The sequence below is a fragment of the Podarcis melisellensis genome, assembly GCF_964234715.1.
Source record: "Podarcis melisellensis genome assembly, chromosome: 11".
In the NCBI taxonomy this organism is placed as follows: Eukaryota; Metazoa; Chordata; class Lepidosauria; order Squamata; family Lacertidae; genus Podarcis; species Podarcis melisellensis.
Genome location: NC_138543.1, coordinates 19,306,022 through 19,326,659, shown reverse-complemented (window position 1 = coordinate 19,326,659; position 20,638 = coordinate 19,306,022).

The window sequence follows — 20,638 nt, the reverse complement described above, 5'->3', positions numbered from 1 at the left end:
TGCATGCTGGCTTGACAAAAAAATTCTACTGTACTGAAAATGCAGATTTCAGCCTGAAAATATAAACTAAAGCAAAAGCAAAAACTTTTTCCTCTATAGTTATGCCTCACTACCTTCTCAGAGTAAGAGAAGGTAATATCTATATCTCTTTCTATATCTCTATGTATATCATTTATATCTGTATCTGTATCTACCGTATTTTTCGCCCCATAGGACACACTTTTTCCCCTCCAAAAATGAAGGGGAAATGTGTGTGCATCCTATGGGGCGAATGCAGGCTTTCGCTGAAGCCTGGAGAGCGAGAGGTGTAGGTGCGCACCGACCCCTCTCGCTCTCCAGGCTTCGTGGACCTCTCTGCAAGCAGCCTGTGGGGGAAATAATTTTTTCCCCTTTATTTCCCCCCAAAAAAACTAGGTGCGCCTTATGGGGTATATCTATATCTATATCATCTATATCTATATCTATATATATGTATATCTATGTCATCTATATCTGGAGTTTGGTGTTTGCCATTTGATGGAACTATTTATATACAGCACCATCAGAACCAAATGTAGAAAGTACAAACTTATGTAAAGAAAGGAACCTCTACAGTTCTGGCTGTTCCAGAAGAAATTACATTCAACCTTTCTGAAGAAAATCAATGGCACACTCACACTCAGTAAGGACCGTTTTACCACTGAATCAATTTAAAGCTTGTTGCAGTATTATCTAGAATACATTAGCCTTTTTGTCTGAAACAGAGGTCACAAATCCCTTTTCAACCGGAGAGTTCTACTGCCATAAAATGTCAGACAAAGTGACTAATTGAAGCTTCAATAAAAGTGTGGGAAGGGCTCTCTGTTGTTGGAATTGTAGCCAAAAAAGAGTTTGTTATGTAAAAAAAGACTAATAAAATAACATGTACGTCATTGAAGAACAGTGTGGAAGAAAATTGGCTTTTGATAAAAACATGGTTCTATTATGTTTTAGGTGATGTGGAATAAATATGAAAAAAAATCTATAAATGGAAGACCTTTTACAAATCTTAATATGGTACATGATATTGTCCATTCAAAAACACCAAAAGGGATTATCTATTTTTGTCAATATGCTACTCTAAAGTACTATTTTTTCACTAAAGTGAGATACAAAGAAGACCCAAGGTGTATGGAGGAACTGAAATATAGCATTTCTTTATTTCTCTAACTACATGGCCATGTAAATGAATTTTATAGATTCACCTTGTTCTGTATCTATGCAATTAAAAAAATTCCGCTCTGTTTCTGAGTCATTCTGTGCTCTCGCTACTTCAATCTCTCATTAGGGTTTCAAGATGGGGAATTTTAAAATGTGTATATCGTTCTCTCCTTTTGGCCAAAGTGGATGAAATTTGCAGCCATGTAAGCCCCTTCAGAATGGATTATGCCCGCCAAATTGCAAACAGTTTGTCCAGGGGCTTTTTGTGGGGGGAATTAAAAGGGATTTACTTTCCTCCATAAACCCTTATGGGAAGAAGGATGGTGGTTTGTCTCTTGTTTTTTTCTTACCTTAAAATAATTATGAGGTGGTTGAGTAGCATGTATTATAAGTTGCACAGTTTAAAATGTTTGCAGCTTCGCAATGATCATTCCTTTCCATTGCTTATCTGTAGCTTCTGAAAGGCTAGACAATGTGAGGCTGTGCAAACTGTTGCCTGCAGACTTCTAAGGACCTCTGAATGTTATTGTTAAAACAGAACAATGTAGATTTAAGAAAATAACACTTGAACGAAGCTTTTGACCTTTTAATAAAGTTCCTCCAATGCTGTATTTTAACAGCACCAAATATCTATAGCTCTTCAGTGTTCTGCAGACAACAGTTTAGACAGCCTCACCTCTTATAAAGCCCATAGACCTAGAGAAACAGAGAAGTACAAAAATGAGAGTAACAGAGGACCAAAAAGCTTTGTGAGGGCCCAATTCTGGCATTGAGGGGGTTGCTGGCATGGTGCTTCTATTTGGAAGCGGGGGTGAGGCTTTCCAAACAACCTTGATTCATATTGTTATTTGACCTCACAGAGCTGATGCACAGCTCTAGTATCAATCATTAGTCAGATTCAGAGTAAACCCATTGAAATGAATGGATATGACTCACATTTATTTCACTGAGTCTATTCTGAGCAGAACAAAGTTGAATCCAGCCCATTATGTCTCTTGTCATCTGTAATAAAGCTTTCATTGGAACACCATCCTTCTGAATCCTTGTTCGATTGTAGAGAATGTTTTGTACTAATGCTTCTTGAGCCATTGGCATTAAGCATGATGCTCAATGCTCCTTAAACAGTGAGCTTTCTGATTGTATTATTAAATTTTGCCGGATAATGGGGGAGCCTAGTGATTTGACTCCCATGCAGAATCAGAATCCTAAGATGCGAGTAAAGGACCAATATTTGGAAGCTATATTACGCCAAATACAGCACATTGGAACGTATCATTGGATCTCTGAGTTAAGTGCATGCTAGCAGAAGCTGACATCCCCTATCTTCTCATCAGAAAAGCCACCAGTCTCCGATTTTAAGGGACCAGAACAGTCTTCCATGGACGAGGAGCTTAAACTCCTTGACTAAGTGGTCTGCACTTCCCTAATCACTGGTGCTACTATTCCTGTTGAATTGATCTAGTAGAGGTTAGCTGAAACAGAAGGTAACTTGAGGTATGGGGAGATGAACTTAGAAGGCAGAAGTTAACAAAGAGGAAAAATGTGGTCACAGGGTGAAACTTGAAGGTCAGTGATTTTTTTAAAAGCCCACAATGCATTTGTTGTGATTTCAAGCGGAAGACAGTCATGGAATTATTGCAGTAGTTCAAGCCTTCAGCCACATTTAATGAAAGTTACATTTCTCTGATAGGATTCAGGCTACAGCTGGTATTTTTTTAATACACTGAAATTCAACCAGATCCATGTTATAATGACCCAAACCACCAGCCCAAGGGTCCTGGTGAAATCATGGCAGTCATATATAGCTTAATAAGAGCATTGGAAAAGTAGTAAACTTAATGAGCCAGTAAAGCAAATGTTTATAGTATCGAAAGACTCTCTAATTAAACTCCATTCTTGAAATACACCATATAGTCCTCACCTGTCTTTGGTGGAGTATTTTAGCACTTTAGTTCTTTATAAAATATATATGAATTTAGTTTTGGCTGTGGCCAGTGCTTGGAAAGTTAATTTTAAAACTAAATTAGCTCTTCATTTATGAATAAGGAGGCATATGGACAGATGGTGCCTCTACCTCATGCTAAAGAATAGGTTACATAGGTTACATTGCTGTTTTATTTTATCACATTTTATATATATATATATATATATATATATATATATATATATATATATATATGCGGGTTTTGGTGTCCTCGGGTGTCTTCCCGTGTAAAAGTTGGGGTGTCTAGGCGACGTTTCGACGAGGTCTCACTCGTCATCTTCAGGCTGGTGCTTTCGGCTTCTTGTTACTGGAACAGAGCCGAAAGCACCAGCCTGAAGATGACGAGTGAGACCTCGTCGAAACGTCGCCTAGACACCCCAACTTTTACACGGGAAGACACCCGAGGACACCAAAACCTGCATTCCTGTACCCGTGAAAATCTACGAAAGCATATATATATATATATATATATATATTCATATGGTGTGCACATGATAAGAAAGCAATGAAATTAAAAATATTAATTTTTGTTTGATCTACCTCATATAATTACCAAATTGGCAATTGCTGTGGTATTTTCTTTTCCTAATATGTCGAAATGTTTGTTAAACCACAACAATATTTTTCTGTACTTGTGTTTCAGGTCTGCATTGATGTTGTCTAATGCTTATCTTCTTCTCTTTATCATTTCCTTCTGTATTTTTTCCCTTTTTCCTTAGATTTTCCTCCTGGGGAGGAAATAGTTCTAGTTCAAGAAGAACTAGAAAAAGAAGGCAACACAACTCCAATTAAATTCACAATTTATTCATATGGTCCTGAACATTTTTATTTCCAGCTTTCAGAATTTTGCAAGTGGTTTTGAGGTTTTCATGTGCACTTTCATGTATACTTACGATATATACTTAAGAAAAATAAGAAAACATTGAAGTACACACATGCAGCATAATGTGAACAATTGTGAATTTTACACTTAAACTGCAGCAGCCCTATTCAGTTTAGTAAAAATAGTAAAGGCAATGGCCACAATCAAAGACAGAATTAAGTGAGATGAAACCTTACATATATCATGAATCAAAGGTTCTTCCAGAAAATGAGCTTGATTAACATTCAGTTCACATGGAAATTATAGGAATTACTTTCAGGTGTAATTCAGCGATTTTAAAAAATTAATTCAGTAAATCTTAATTAGTTTGTTCCAAAGCCTGGATATGGCATATTAATTATCTTGGCGCAAAGCAGCCTACACATCAAATTAACAGGAATAAGAATGTTTCATCTTAGATCTTAGAAAAATTAACAGTAACCTTTTGACCACATTTTTTTCCTCACATATTACTACAATTTGCTTGTTAATATTGATTAGTCTGTTTCATTTACCTTGAAATTGTGTTCTGTAGGTATTAGCTACAGTTCAACCTCAAATCCGAACATTGTGGTAGGTCCATTGCAGGTGAATGCCACAAAGATCATAACTTTTAGGATGTTTCCATCCTCCAGCCTCACTACTCTGTTTGTAAGCTTCAGAGTAAGAAAGGATCTTTATGGTTTGGTGATTAAGGTGTGCAATCAGGTGTGAGGTGAACTTATTAAGGGTGGTGGTTGTGTCCCTGGTTCTTGGTGGACACCATTTTCAACCCTAGAACGTTCCAGAGTGACAGCAGGGAGCCTCTCTATTGCTTCAGGATGACACCATAGCTCAATACTCTAAGGACTGCACCACCACAGGCACCTAAAATAATCATAGCCTCTTGGGCTTGCTGATTGGAAGGTGGCAGTTCGAATCTAGGCAATAAGGTGAGCTCCTGTTGCTCTGCCCCAGCTTCTGCCAACCTAGCAGTTTGAAAGCACACCAGTGTGAGTAGGTACTGCTGCGGCAGGAAGGTAAATGGTGCTTCCGTGTGCTCTGGTTCCATTGTGCCAGAAGCGGTTTAGTCATGCTGGCCATATGACCCAGAAAGCTGTCTGTGGTCAAAGGCCGGCTTCCTTGGCCTAAAGCGAGATGAGCGTCGCAACCCCATAGTCACCTTTGACTGGACTATGGTCCAGGAGTCCTTTGCCTTTACTTATGCAAGTGGAAGATAGATGCAGAGTTGGTGCCAAAACTACAGATTACCTGAGGATGGAGAAGGAATCCTGCAAGGTATGAAAATACAGTTGATCAGGGCATTATTGAACTGACTTGTAAATAAAAAAAAAACCCTCTCCTGAGACTCATTAAGATGGAGGGGGGGGGGGTAATTTCAGCTGGCTTCACAGTTTGGATTGCATGTCAAGCATTGTTTGCTGCTACCTACATTCTGTTGAATGACACTGGTGCAAGTGCTGTCGTGTTCCTTTTTTCTTTCTAAAAACCATGACTAGCTACTTGGAACATCTAGTATGTTTAGTATTTGCCCGGCTCACAGACGTTTTGAGTAAAACCAACCAACCAACCAACCAACCAACCAAACCACAAACAAACCCTGGAAGTGGCACCTCTTCCTGGGTAATTTCATGAACATGTAATGTCTCTAAGGCCATAGAAGAAGAGGAAGAAGAAGAAGAGGAGGAGGAGGTGGTTGGATTTGATATCCCACTTTATCACTACCTGAAGGAGTCTCAAAGCGGCTAACAATCTCCTTTCCCTTCCTCCCCCACAACAAACACTCTGTGAGGTGAGTGGGGCTGAGAGACTTCAGAGAAGTGTGACTAGCCCAAGGTCACCCAGCAGCTGCATGTGGAGGAGCGGAGACGCGAACCCGGTTCCCCAGATTACGAGTCCACCGCTCTTAACCACTACACTACACCAGCTGGTGGACTCCTTTGCAATATCAATCTGTCCATCCCTACCTTAGATTCTGTGGTGCTATCACCTTGGAAGAGGAAGGGCAGAGGAAAAACCCAGGTCACATTGACACTACCTTTACAGTACATGGCTTCCTCTAATCTTAGGAACTATAGTTTACTAGGGGCGCTGAGAATCGTAGCTCTGTGAGGTAAAAGGCAGTTTCCATGAATCTTTGGAGGAAGCCATGTGCTTTAAATGCGGGGCTTTTTTTCAGGTGGAACTCAGTTCCGGCACCTCTTAGGTGGGCGCCATTGCCATTCTAAGATTGCTATCTCAGAGATTCAGGACCAGAAAGAGACAATACTGGATTAGTGGTATCAGTATGGCTGATCAGGGAGATTCCTATGTTTCCTTTGACTTTCCTTCAGACTGTACTGTATTCACTGCACCAAGAAAAGACGGTCTGCCACTTTGCGTATGAAGGCATTTGGCTCTCTGAAGTTCTGCATTTGCTTCGAAATGTGACCAGCCTTTAAACAGATCTTCCCCATCATCTTTCGGCACCAGCTGCAATCTTTTTGCTTATGTAGTTTTTGTTTTGTTTTTTGCCTGTGCAAGTTTCAGTTCTGGCCTTTCAAGTTTTCCTTCTCCCCACCCTAGGGAATAATTATCTCTTCCTCTGTCACATTGGCCTGTAACCCCTAGCCTTGTTTTAACATTACAGTGGTACCTCAGGTTAAGTACTTAATTCGTTCCGGAGGTCCGTACTTAACCTGAAACTGTTCTTAACCTGAAGCACCACTTTAGCTAATGGGGCCTCCTGCTGCCGCCGCGCCGCCGGAGCACGATTTCTGTTCTCATCCTGAAGCAAAGTTCTTAACCTGAAGCACTATTTCTGGGTTAGTGGAGTCTGTAATCTGAAGCGTATGTAACCTGAGGTATCACTGTATTTTGGGGTGGGGGTGAGGAGATGGGATTTTTTGCCTTTAAAAAGAAAATGTGAGATACTGGGAGGGGAAAGAAATGATTTTTAAAAGTCAGATTTGGTCAAAGCACTTTGAGTTTTAATATTAAGCAAATTAGATTAGTGTGTTTGGTTACTGACTTATTTCAAAGATTTTTTTACACTGCCCGGCATCTGGCAATCTAGTTCTAAGAAGACAAGGGAGGTGTTCGTGGTGAGTTCCGGCACCTCATTTTCTAGAAAAATGGCACTGTTTAAATGTATGGTGTTGGTGCAGCCACAGTTGGGATCAAGCCCACCTGCCTGGCCTTGGTGATCTCTCGAGCTCTGGTTGCTCTCTGCGAATGACACTGAAGGCAGTAGGTATGCATCCATATTCTGAGAAGCACAACCTCTCTCTGTATGTAGCACCCCATGCTACTTTCCTGTGATCCAGAAGTCATTCTGTGATGTGGCAGAGGAACTGCTTTTTTGAGAACAAGAATGAGGGGTGTGGAAGCCCTGCTGAACGAAATCAATGCCTTGCAGGCTCATAAATGGACTAGGTGGATCTCAGCCAAGGTGGAAAGTTATTTCCACATTTGTGTTTGTTCATACTGTATAGCTGAACCTGAACAAAAATAAAACCCACACATGCTAGAAATAGCATAATAGACTGGCAGGAGCTGTTATGGCTGCTTTCAAATCTGTTCGTTGGCTGTAGTTAAATAGTACTAGATCTTTTACATTTATTAAAGCAATCTACATGGGCATCAAAGTGACTGATGCCTATTACACTTATTTCTTTAAATCATTTAAAGAAATTAATAGGATTTTTTTTTAATTAAAAAAAATAGTATTGGGTACTGTATTTGATAGCCCTTTGTTATGAAATCATTGGCAAGCTTATTCAATTTTTTAAAACATGGAGCTTGTAAATGGGAATTCTCTGCTTTAGAAGAAGAAGAGGAAGAGTTTGGATTTGATATCCCGCTTTATCACTACCTGAAGGAGTCTCAAAGCAGCTAAAATTCTCCTTTCCCTTCCTCCCCCACAACAAACACTCTGTGAGGTGAGTGAGGCTGAGAGACTTCAGAGAAGTGTGACTGGCCCAAGGTCACCCAGCAGCTGCATGTGGAGGAGCGGAAACGGGAACCCGGTTCACCAGATTACAAGTCCACCGATCTTAACCACTACACCACACTGGTTCCCACTTTAGTAGTAGTAGCAGAATCATAGAATCACAAAGTTGGAAGGGACCCCAAGGAACATCTAGTGCGACCCCCTGCAATGCAGGAATCTCAGCTAAAGCATCCATGACAGATGGCCATCCAAGCTTAAAATCTGCATAAAATCCTGAAAGGAAGGAGGTTTATAGTGACAATAATGTCATTGTTGCTTACAAACCAAACATAATGTAAACCTAGACTTTTTGCTGTTGTTGCTGATCTTTAAAAACATATGTTGAAAGACTAGAATATATCATTCTGCTTTGTATTAATTGTATCCTGACGCTAAATCAGTTTATTGGATGGCCCATTTCCTTATGATGGATGTGAATATGAGAGATGGCCACATATTCAGGACAATAGCCAGGGCTTGCAAAAGTTGTTCTGGGCAGGAAGAATAACTCAGCATGCCTAAGAAACAGTTTCCAGGGTTCTTTGGGGAAAGCCATGACTGTTAAAAGTGGTATAATATGGCTATAAATGTATGGTTCAGATAAGAACTGAATCTCTCAGCTCTAAACCATAAGAGAATAAAACGGGGGGGGGGGTATTTATTTTTTTAGCTTAAAACAACTCAAAAATTCATCTGAACCTACATTAACTTTTAACTAGATATTAATTTAAAGTGATTTACTTTTTCTCATGACCATCTGGGGCATTCCAAGCAATAAATCTCCATATTTGAGTTTAATATAAAGGCACACACTTGGATAATTACCAGACAACAAGGGAAGACATCATTCATCTTAACCTTGGAGTGTTCACTTCATATTTTATACTCCCTTTCACCCCCATCGTCTATAGTTTATAATTGGGGCACTTTAACAGGAACAGCTGCTTCCCAGTTTAATCAAACAGAAACACAGGTAACTCTGAACTCGGAGCAAGGAGCATGTGAAATTAAAGGATACCCAAAGATATCAGTGGATCAAAGTAATAAAAGATATTTCATTTTGAATTAAACAAAAATTCTGTGTTGGTTAAGCACAGGTTTGAATTGGTCTGAGAGATAAATTCTCTCTCTTTCCTCGTTTTTAATTAGAAGAGCTAATAACCTGGATTGCCTCATCTAGGGGTCTCTGTGGTGCTGCTATCAGAGAGCTGCCAACCACTAAGATGCTTATCTTCAAAAGAAGATGCAGAGCTCAACTATGTGTTTATTTCCAAGCTTGTATGGAAGGAGGAATGATCCCTAAATACAAGAATGCCTAGTCAGCATCAGTTCTGCTCCTCCAGCCTTTGAACTAGGTTCTACGCATTCAGGGGATTATAGTTACAGTTAGGTAGCCGTGTTGGTCTGCCATAGTCGAAACAAAAAAAAAAATCCTTCCAGTAGCACCTTAGAGACCAGCTAAGTTTGTTATTGGTATGAGCTTTCGTGTGCATGCACACTTCTTCAGATACACTGAAACAGAAGTCACCAGACCCTTATATATAGTGAGAGGGTAGGGAGGGGTATTACTCAGAAGGGTGGTGGGAATGGGTGATTGGCTGATAGGTGTGGTAAACCTGTTGACGACTGTTAACGACTGCAATTGGTCTTACAGGAAAAAGCAAGGGGTGAGATGGCTAGAATCATGTCCTTTATCATGTATAATGTGATAAGAATCCAATGTTTCTATTCAGAACAGGTCTCTCCATGGTTTTAAGTTTGGTAATAAGTTGCAATTCAGTAACTTCTCTTTCCAGTCTATTTCTGAAATTCTTTTGTAATATGACAGCTACTATATAGAAGTAGAATGTCTCCCAGGATATCTCTATAAGTAGCTGTTAGTTTGTTAGTTTGGGCCCAGTTCTCCAATCTGCTAAGGTCATCTTGTATCCCAATTCTGTTTTCATGTGGCATTGGCTACTCCTCCCAGTTTTGTGTCATCTGCAGATTTGTTGAGCATCCCTTCAGTACCTCCGTCCAAGTAATTTAGAAAGGTGTTGAACAACAATGGGCCCAGGACAGAGCCCTGAGGAACCTCAGTTGTCATTCCCCCCACCCTCCGGGATGATGAGGAACCATTACTGAGCACTCTTTGGGTTTGGGCAGTCAAGCAGCTACAAATTCACCTAGTCCACATTTTACCAGCTTCTCCGCAAGAATATCCTGGGGGAATTTGTCAAAAGTCTTGAGGATTCCAGAGACCAGAAGCTTAGGGCTTATGGAGTCCAAGGGGTGGAGAAAGGTGCCCCCTTTGAGATTTAACCATCTCATACAGCTAAGGTCATGGGGCTTGCAGAGGGACACCATCCACATCTAAAGGTGTGGTTTGTGAGAAGCTCGCAGGTAATACTACTACTGGAGGGTTGGCTCATTCATATGGATTAATATAAGAGAGGGAAGTTGAGAGTTGGCTCCTTTCTACAACAGCTAATGTGTTGCAGATCTCCTTTGTTAGATGGTCAACAAAGCCATGATTCTACAGTGGTACCTTGGGTTACAAACACCTCGGGTTACAAACTCCACTAACCCGGAAGTAGGACATTGGGTTAAAAACTTTGCCCCAGGATGAGAACAGAAATCACACGGCAGCGGCACGGTGGTAGTGGGAGGCCCCATTAGTGAAAGCGTGTCTCAGGTTAAGAACGGTTTCAGGTTAAGAATGGACCTCTGGAAGTAATTAAGTTCGTAACCCGAGGTACCACTGTACTTATGTCCTTCTTTCTTCTCTGTGAAGATGCAACCAACTGAGTTCAACCTAAGATACTCAGAAATGTAGGGGGCAAATGTGAAGTCTGTTTGAAAACATGAATCTGTTCTGGATCGAAGAGTTCAGGGTTCATTTTAAACCTGAGTCTTCTGTCATTAAAGGAGAACAATGCTAAGCAACAAATGTTGGGAGCATAATGACATTACAAACTGATGAAATGAAGGCCATGATCCAACAAAGCTAAGCCTGGTAAAGCTCACTGGAATCAGTAGGCTTAAGTGTACCAAACTCTGCATTGACTCACTGCCAGGGCTTTGAGCAATATACCATGGTTTAAAAAACCAAATGCAGAGATGGGTTATTGAGAAAACTCCTTTAAATGAGAAAAAGCTTCCAGAATTGGAGAACGAAGTACAACTTCAGAATTGTCATTAGCACTTGCTTTCTTAAGATGTAATGACTATCCACTGTGCTGGAGCCAAAATACTTCCCCATCAATACCACAGAAGTTGAAGAAGCTCCTCACCAGTAAAGGAAAGGGTGCTGCATGACTTGCATCAGATACTGCAAATTTGCTGGTGGCTTTTTTTGCTTCTTGCATTCTGTGGCTAGTATGGCACATAAACATGGTAGGTCAGATCAGGTGAGGGATTTGCTTTGTGCTGGATCTTTTAAAATTACCTGGTATTATTATTATCATCAGAGTAGAGATTTTCCAAAAGTTCCAAAGTATAAGGTGTAGATTCCCCCCCCTTTTTTTTGTTTTTTGTCCTCTAGTGATTGAATGGTCAGCAGGATAAACTATTTTCTTTTCTTTTTTGCTGGATAAATCCCTTCCCTAGTTTATCTTTCTACTGTGCTTTAAAATATTAAGCCTTTCATTAACCACAAGGTAATGAAACCTATTCATCTAATTGATCGCAAATGTTCTACAATGTTAGTGAGCTACTAACTAATTTGGAAGCAACCTCATAAGACAAAAGCTAGGGATGTACTAGAAAACTATTGGGAAACAAATACCAGATTCTAGGTGTGGAACAAACAACTCATACTTCAAGGCTGAGTGTGGATGTAATAGGAAAATAATGCTATATGAAATATTCTCTTCATGGAATTCTAAGAAGTCCTGGGTATTTCATATGCTGGGTGGCTTCCCAGTCAATTAAAGTACAGGTGATCTGATTCATTCTGCTTTGATTTGTTTTTAGCATGCTAAATGACCTGACCAAATAAGGCTTTGGAGTATTTGACAGATCTAGAATAAAATGGACTAAAATGGAAAGCATAGAGATTGCCTTGAAAGCAAAAGAATAAATGAGCACAAATCTGACATCAGAAACAGCAATATTCAGGACATTTTGACCTACTAGGATATTTTGTTAATCACCTTAAGGTCTTTGAACACGGAAAATTCAAAGGAAACTTCAGCATGAAGTTGCAACTGATCAAGAAGTTCAAATCTGTTCATTTGGATTTGAACAGAGATAATGGTTTTCTGTCCCACTACAGGTGTTAATTTACTTAGCAATGTATTATCACCAATTACTGCTGTTGTGAAGGGTCATTGTGCATATTCTGCATACAATCTAGTTCCAGCTGAACTGTCACAGACTGTACTTTTTGCATTTCAGTGCTATCTAATTCCAGCATCTGCATTCCCTCCTTTATACCCTCATGTAAAAGGCCCTGACAATTGGTGCATCTAATTAAATGGACTATAGTGCATGAAAGTTAATGCCACCATAAACATGTTTCTCTTTAAGGTACCACAAGACTCTCCGCTGTTTTACAAAAGCAAAAGACAACACGGGAGTTTGGTAAGCTTAGTTTCAGATCTGGCAAAATATGAAAGTACAGAACAAGTCTGATACATACAGATATGCACAAAAAAGCTTGCTTAACTAGCTGATTGAGGAGGGGCCTTTGAAAAGAATAAAATGATTTAATAAGTAAGTAAGTAAATGAAATAGCTATATTAAAGATTATTCATTGTGAAGTAAGAGCTGCTTCCTTGGGTTTAAATGGATGATGCTCCAAACCAATGACTCTAGAATTGGTCCATTGGTTTCAGTAAGAGTTCTTAGGAGCAAGTGATTCTCAGAATGCATCCAAAAGCCTTTGAGCATCTGGTCTGAAACAAAATTATTGGCAAGTCCCCAGTAATTAGGTCAAGAGGTCTAGTGCTCCTGAAGGGAATACAATATACAGATAAATGACCAAGGAAATGAATGATGTACACTGTAAAGACCTATGAAATGATAAAATTTATATTGGTAATTAAGTTGAATTTAGTTACAGATAGGTAGCCATGTTGGTCTGCCATAGTCAAAACAAAATAAAAAAATTCCTTCCAGTAGCACCTTAAAGACCAACTAAGTTAGTTCTTGGTATGAGCTTTCGTGTGCATGCACACTTCTTCAGATACATGCACACGAAAGCTCATACCTAGAACTAACTTAGTTGGTCTTTAAGGTGCTACTGGAAGGAATTTTTTTATTTTGTTTTAAGTTGAATTTAAACTGTATATTTAATAGGTGAAAACTATTTGGGGGGAAGAGTCAAGGAAATACCTGCCTTTTGTGCTGTGTATCCTATACTTCATAGATGGAAGTTAATATGCATAGAATTTAAACGTAAGTGAAAGAAGAAAATGCACTCATCCTGGTTCATTTCATCAAAGAGAAAAAGACTAGAAGGAGGAATCCTCAAAAACAAAACAAAACAACTGTATTGGAATTCTTTTTAGATGTTTTAATTGTTTCTTTGCCACCTTGGTCTCCTTTAGAATGATTAAGAAAAATAATCATGCTTAAATGTTAAATTCTTTAATATTTTTCAGTAGTGATATCATCTACAAAATTCTTATTGCATCATAGCTCTTGTAGCTCTTATACCTATTGGCATCTGTGGAAATATTGCATTTACTATTTAAAACTGACATGACTTGGGTCTGACATTACACGGTTCAGAACAAGGTGTGTTTGTTATTTGGATGAGAGCTGTTGCTGAAGAGACGCTTGAACCAAAAGCCAGGGGACCAGTCTGAGAGAAAAGCACCAATGTTCATTCTGAGAAATAGCACCGAAACCATCATTTGTGTCCGGATATTTTTGCTGGCATCCTGTGGAATCATCCCCCCCTCTCCAAAAAAATATAATCTAACTTGATGCTTTGTGCTGCAGCAATTTACAGTTAAGATTAAGAAGCTGTGCTCCCAGAGCTGAGGCAGCATGCAACAGAGGAAAGTTAGGATTTCATAAGAGACTTCCCTTCCTTTTGACATTCTCCACCCAATATATACAACTGCTTTAAATATGTACTGAAAGGTTTAGATTTGTAACACCCCTGTAAGTCAATGCATTTGCTGGCCTGGGAAATAATGTGATCATTTGGCCTCGTTTAATTCTTTCCGACAATAAAGCGCCCCAATCTGTTCACCAAGAACACAATTCACTGCAAAGTTCCCTTGCACAAAGCCCACTGATGTTAATAAGAGCTGCATGGGAATGCTGCATTAATTTTGATGATGCTTTCTTTCCCAGGGAGACTTGCTGGTGGATCGGGCCCCTTGTCAATGGCTTAGAAACTTTATTGCCTAGAGTGGCAATTCTATACACTTGCCAAGGAGTAAGTCCCATTGGACTCAGTGGAGCTTACTCTGGAGTACAGTGGTACCTCAGGTTAAGTACTTAATCCGTTCTTAACCTGTTCTTAACCTGAAGCACCACTTTAGCTAATGGGGCCTCACGCTGTTGCCGCGCCGCCACTGCACAATTTCTGTTCTCATCCTGAAGCAAAGTTCTTAACCCAAGGTACTATTTCTGGGTTAGCAGAGTCTGTAACCTGAAGCGTACGTAACCTGAAGCGTATGTAACCCGAGGTACCACTGTATATCTATGGACAGGATTGCACCAATACATTTGCTATGCAATTGTGGTTTACAGGCCGGTCAACAAGGAATAAAAATCTGTCTCTCCTTTCCAGCAGGCAGATTTGTGGTCCTCATTGGTTGCTTCCTTTAACGTACAACCAGTCCAGGCTACAAGATAAGTAACGCATCAGTTATATTCACAGCCTTTCTCTAATATGCACATTAGACAAAGGAAAAAGAAAGGAAGGGAAAAGAAACATGCAAGAGAGCTTGCAATAAAACAAGCTGTTGTAGCTCAGACCAGCAGTATACTTAACCTCCTGCCACTCAGCAGCAGTAACTGCAAATTGCCCCCTGCCTGGCTGTTATCAGCCAGTAGTTCTTTGTAAGCCTCACAGAAGTGAGTTCTCAGGAGAGACCTGGGAAATTAGCAAGGTGATAGCTTAACAGATTTTGATTGTCGGCTTTTGCCCATTGAATGGGACAGGATAGAACCTGGATTCAGTCAGGTGCTTTGAAATAAGAAGTGTCCCTGGAGATTGCTGGGCTCTGGTGTCCTATATAACACACATCAGATAGCTGAATTACTCCTGGGATTAGTGTGGGGATGGGAAAAGTGAGAGGAACCAAAATTGGCAGATTTGCCTATTCCTAGGTCAATCTGTTAGAAGGCTGTTAACCTGTACTTGGCTGAAGCACATACCGTATTTTTCGCTCTATAAGACACACCAGACCACAAGATGCACCTAGTTTTGGGAGGAGGAAAACAAGAAAAAATATATTCTGAATCTCAGAAGTCAGAACAGCAAGAGGGACTGCTGCGCAGTGAAAGCAGCAATCCCTCTTGCTGTTCTGGCTTCTGGGATAGCTGTGCAGCCTGCATTCGCTCCATAAGATGCACACACATTTCCCCTTACTTTTTAGGGGAGGGGGAGTGAGTCTTATAGAGCCAAAAATATGGTATCTTTAACAAGTAGCCACTAGTTGCCATATGAAAATGCCACAAATCCAGCTTTTCTCTCACTTGCATACCCTCCAAGTGCCCCTATTTTCCAGAGACAGTCCCGAAATTATGAAAATCATCCACGTTTTTATACATGGGAGTGCTTTTATATATGGCGTTTTTTTGTTTTGTTTGTACGTATGGAATTGTTTTTAATTGTTTTGGTTGTAGAAGTTTTTACTATGAAATCACATTAAGGTATTTTATGGGAAGTGATTCATAAATGGAATCACAAATATATATGCTGCACAGAGCAGTGAGCAAGTCTGAGCTGGAAGCTTTTGTAGGTTCAGAAAATATCTCTTGACATTCACTAGCCCCTTGGTGAGGTTTCTTTGCTGATTAGGCAGATCAGGTTACCCACTTTAACTTCTCTCTCCTAATCATTATTTACAACATCCCAAATTTTTGCATTGTTCCAAAGGTTTATCAGCAACAGCCATGCACATTTTTATAAGGTTGGATCCAGATTTAGTCATGCTTGGAGTGGGTCCATTAAAATCGATGTAACAACGAGCTCAAGTCTCATTAATCTCAATGACTCAAGTCTAAGCATAACTAAGTCTAGATACGTTTACAGATCCCCTGCAGTTATATTGGTTATATAAAACATAATTGTAGTGGGTAGTTGCTATTTCCTATTTCCTGATAGTTCTGAATTAACAAATGCTCATGGATCTGTCATTTACATTCCTCTTTCATACATTATTGATAATACTGTAGATTTTCCACATTCAAAATGCTTCATTGCCTTTTAGTCAAATGTTTTAGAATATTTTTTGCTTTGGGAAAATATGCATAGCTTATATGCATAGCGGGACTTGACATCTTTCCACAGGCCCTGCAAGACAGAGCTGTTCCACCTGGCCTTTGGTTTGGACTCAGTCTGACCATTATGTTTCCCTCCCGTTACGGTTTTGACTTTTAAAATGAGGCTGCATTCTAAATTGCATTTTAACCTGTATTTTAAATTGCTTTTTTCTTTTTCTTTTTTCTTATTATGTTTTTACTGAAATTTTATTGGTGTTAGCTGCCCTGAGCCCGGCTCTGGCCGTGGAGGGTGGGGTATAAATATTATTATTATTATTATTATTATTATTATTATTATTATTATTATTATTATTATAGCAACATAGTGGTGATTGTGTGCTGGCTTATTATTTTGCTTTTCAAAAGTAAAAACTACACAAAAATTGTTAGTGCATCACCTTCTTTATGAAATAAGTTAGTGGGGAAACCAGTGCCAGTTTTCAGGATTCTGCTATTATTATTATTTGAAATCACAAGGGAAAATAATGAAATTACTGTATGGAGAGCAGCACCGCGGGGTCATCTATCTATTCCTCCTTTCTTCAGTAGCATCCTTTGTTAAATTTTATACTTTTCATTTCATAAACTAAACTGAGTGGTGCATATCTAATTGCTGGGAAATTAGATTATTGTGACAATACCTACAACTTAAGAAAGCACAAAAGGAGCTCTTAAAATAGGCATTTATATCCAGAGCTTTGTATGTATTACAATATGACAATGGAGTATTTAAGTTTAGGCTATCCCATTCGCTGCCATGGAGAGTGAAGCATTGCATATACACAACTTTGGACTTGTGGAGCTGTCCCAATCAGGGAAGGGAAGGGAAGGGAAGGGAAGGGAAAGGTCCCTGGTTTTGATGATGCCAATGTTGAAAACTTCTCGTTCACTGCACTGGAGCAATAGGCTGCAGCTAGGAACCAGACTCTCTTGTTGTTATCTCCAGCAAAACGAAGTGCTTTCTCTCAGCAGAACTCCATCTAGGTAGCATGAGAAACCACATGCGGAGATCTGTACTGAAGCCATAAGGCAAAGGATCTCTAGAATCCTGTGAATAAAAAGACCTTTCTGATTTCAGCTACCAAAGGGGAGAAAAAAAGAAAAGGAAAAAGAGAGACTTCAGGACATATACACTAAGAGTCAAGTCAGTACACCGTGTGCTGAATTTTCACTTTTTATAGAAAATAATGTGAAATAGCTGCATGTGTGGAGCTCTGGACCATTATCAGTATCCAAATAACAAACACAATAGGAAAGGAGACTGAATTGCAAGAGGAGTAGCCAAGAATGGGAATACTTCAGGGTCCTGATCAACCAGATTTCTAAATGTGATGGGACAGCCTGCTACCGTTAGACAGAGTTAGGCAATTGTCTCAAGTGGCAGATGCTGGGTGGGTTGGGGGAGATGTAGTCATAGAAACATCTTAGAGAACATAACTATGTGTGTAATGTGGTCAGATCTGCTGTAAGGGACTGGACTGAGGAGGAATGGTGGGGACCGCCACCCCTCTTCCTGAACCTTCCCAAGAAGAGGAGGATGTGGGATGTGATACATAAGTAGCAGTCAAGTACAACATTCCTTGTTTTCCTAGAGTGGACATGCAGGGGAATGTTTGGTCCAGCCGCTCAAAAACTTCCTGTTTCCTCCTGGCTGGGACATATTTCCTTTGCATGTGACTAGAGGTGGGCGTGACCTTACCTATCCAGGTAACAAGGACAAGGCATGCTGCCATTTCTCTCTTTTCGACTCTTCTCCATCTTGCTTTCGTCGTGTGAGCTGCAGTGACTGCTAGTCTGCAGTCATTGGAATTATACCCCCATGTATATACTTCATGTATATACTTTATAACTAAGTCTGCCTTCAGGGATCCAACTGTGAACTGATGTGAGTAAACTACTTTTATATACTTTACACAATATTGTGGCGTGTCTATTCTTTGAAGGAGACTTACCAGGAACTAGGAATATTGCAAGGCTTAAACAAGCATGCAACCAGCTATCGGCTGTGCGTTTAAAAGGGTATGTAAAACTCTGCTAAATAAAGGAACTTGCTAATGCAAGTTAGGAAGGATATTAATAAACAATGTATCCTCTGCTGCCTCCCTGAACATTCCCACAGAGGACAGTATAGATTTACAACAGTGGTTTGCAGAAGGTCATAGTTCAGAGGCTGCAAAGGGGAGAAGCTGGGAAATATTGGAATAGGAACAGCAGGAAGAAGAAGCATCAGCAGAGAGACAGCTGACAGATTTGATGTCTTTAGAAAGCATTCCTGGCCTTGCTTCTCCCAGGACCCAGCATGCATTGAGAGTAGTAGAACAAAAAGCTCAGAAGCAGAAAGCACAGACCACCCAGCACAGGGATGACATATAATAGGAGAGACAAAGGGGGCGGGACTCGGAGTAATGCCATTATTTAAGAGAGATGGCATTTCTACATTGCTCTCTGTGATTATTGAATAAAAGACTTGGTAAGAACTCTTCTTGTTTGACTGCTTCTTGGCTGCCACCGTAGGAGGGATCAGATTCCCTGAAGCCTGACACGAAAACACCAAAACTAGGGAGCTGTCATTGGACAAGGTGAAGGATATTGCCTCATCACAGGTGCTGGGTTCTGCCCAACTTTTTTTGGGGGGGGGCACCATGTGTGTATGACATCATGAGAATGGTGCACATGTATTACATCATGCATCAGGAGGAGGCTGAGAGGCCTGTCACCAGTGGCGGAGGAAGGCGGGCGGTTTGCCCTGGGTGTCATTTCTGGGGGGGGGGGTGACATTCGGCGTACCACCTGCCAGTGACTTCCAAGCCTACCCTGAGCTGTTGGGGGAAGGGGGGAGCTTTGCTAGTGGCATTTCCCCCTTCCTTTTGACAGCTGGGGGAGGCTTGGGAGCCGCAGGTGGGCGGGCGGGTGGTGCCCCGAATGTCTGTCATCGGCAGCTTGCTCCACCCCTGGCTGCAGGGCATGTGCGCCATTCTGTGCAACTGAGCGGCTATCCTGCACCTGGGAGGGCACCCTCCATGCCCCGCCCACCTTGGGAGCATGCCTCCTCAGGAGTGCACCCGCCCTGGGCAGTGCGGGCATATGCTTCGCTGCTGCCTGTCACAGCTGCAGGAAGGCCCAACAGGTTCTGGAAGGCTGTCTTGGACAAATATACTTGGGAAGTGGATGCTTATTTAAAATTATATGCTGTCTTTCAGGGTAAAACTTTCCCAACGCAGATTACATCAAAAGCATAGCACATCAGCTATCAGTAAAACCGCAATCTAAAATGAAAAGAATACAATTTTAATGCATTTTTAATCTTTGTTGGAAGCCGCCCAGAGTGGCTGGGGAAACCCAGCCAGATGGACGGGGCACAAATTAATAATAATAATAATAATAATAATAATAATAATAATAATAATAATAATAATGTGGGTAATGTTAAAGCAGCAGCAGTTAAAACATAGGTTGTATTGTTAAAACAATACAACGAGCCACATATTAGAAAGCAGTTTGAAAATTTTAAAGTTTTAAAGGTCAGTTCACAATATCTCTTACCACCCTAGAGGAGGAATTTGACAAGCATAGAGCCACTACCAAAAAGTCCCTATCTCTTGTGTCCTCCAGTCTAATAGATCACAGTGATGGTCTTCTAAACAGGGCCTCTGACGCCATTTAAAACCCTGAGCACAAATGAGCACAATTTACCATTTTTAAGTGGGAGAGAATTAAGCCCGCAGTTAAAGTGTGTCATAATTGTGGTGTCATTTATCGCTTCTAAGAACATTTTTTGACCCGCTAGACTTGATTTTTATCATACAAGGTGAAAAGCATATGCAATTCCATTAAAAGAAAAGAAATTAAATCTGCATGAAAATTCTGTGCAAATAGGATCCTAATGCATTATGACATTAATGTGGCTGTGAAACACTGTGGGCTCAGCTCTTTAATGCAAAATTAATCTCGATAGAGGATCATTTCTCGGGCTTAATAGCTGAAGAAGAAGGAGAAAATAGAAATGGTTACAAATTTAATAACAGATTGCTTTCTCCCTCCAGAAACCAGATTACAAAAATGGGCACAGGCACCAGTTTGTGGAAGAGTCAAGGGAAGGAAATTGAATAGGAAATAAAAATAATTCAGTTAGCCATTCCTGGATTCTTCAGGTATTCTTTCCACATATGTGAGTGACACAAGAAGCTATATGCTATGCATAGAGTATCATGTT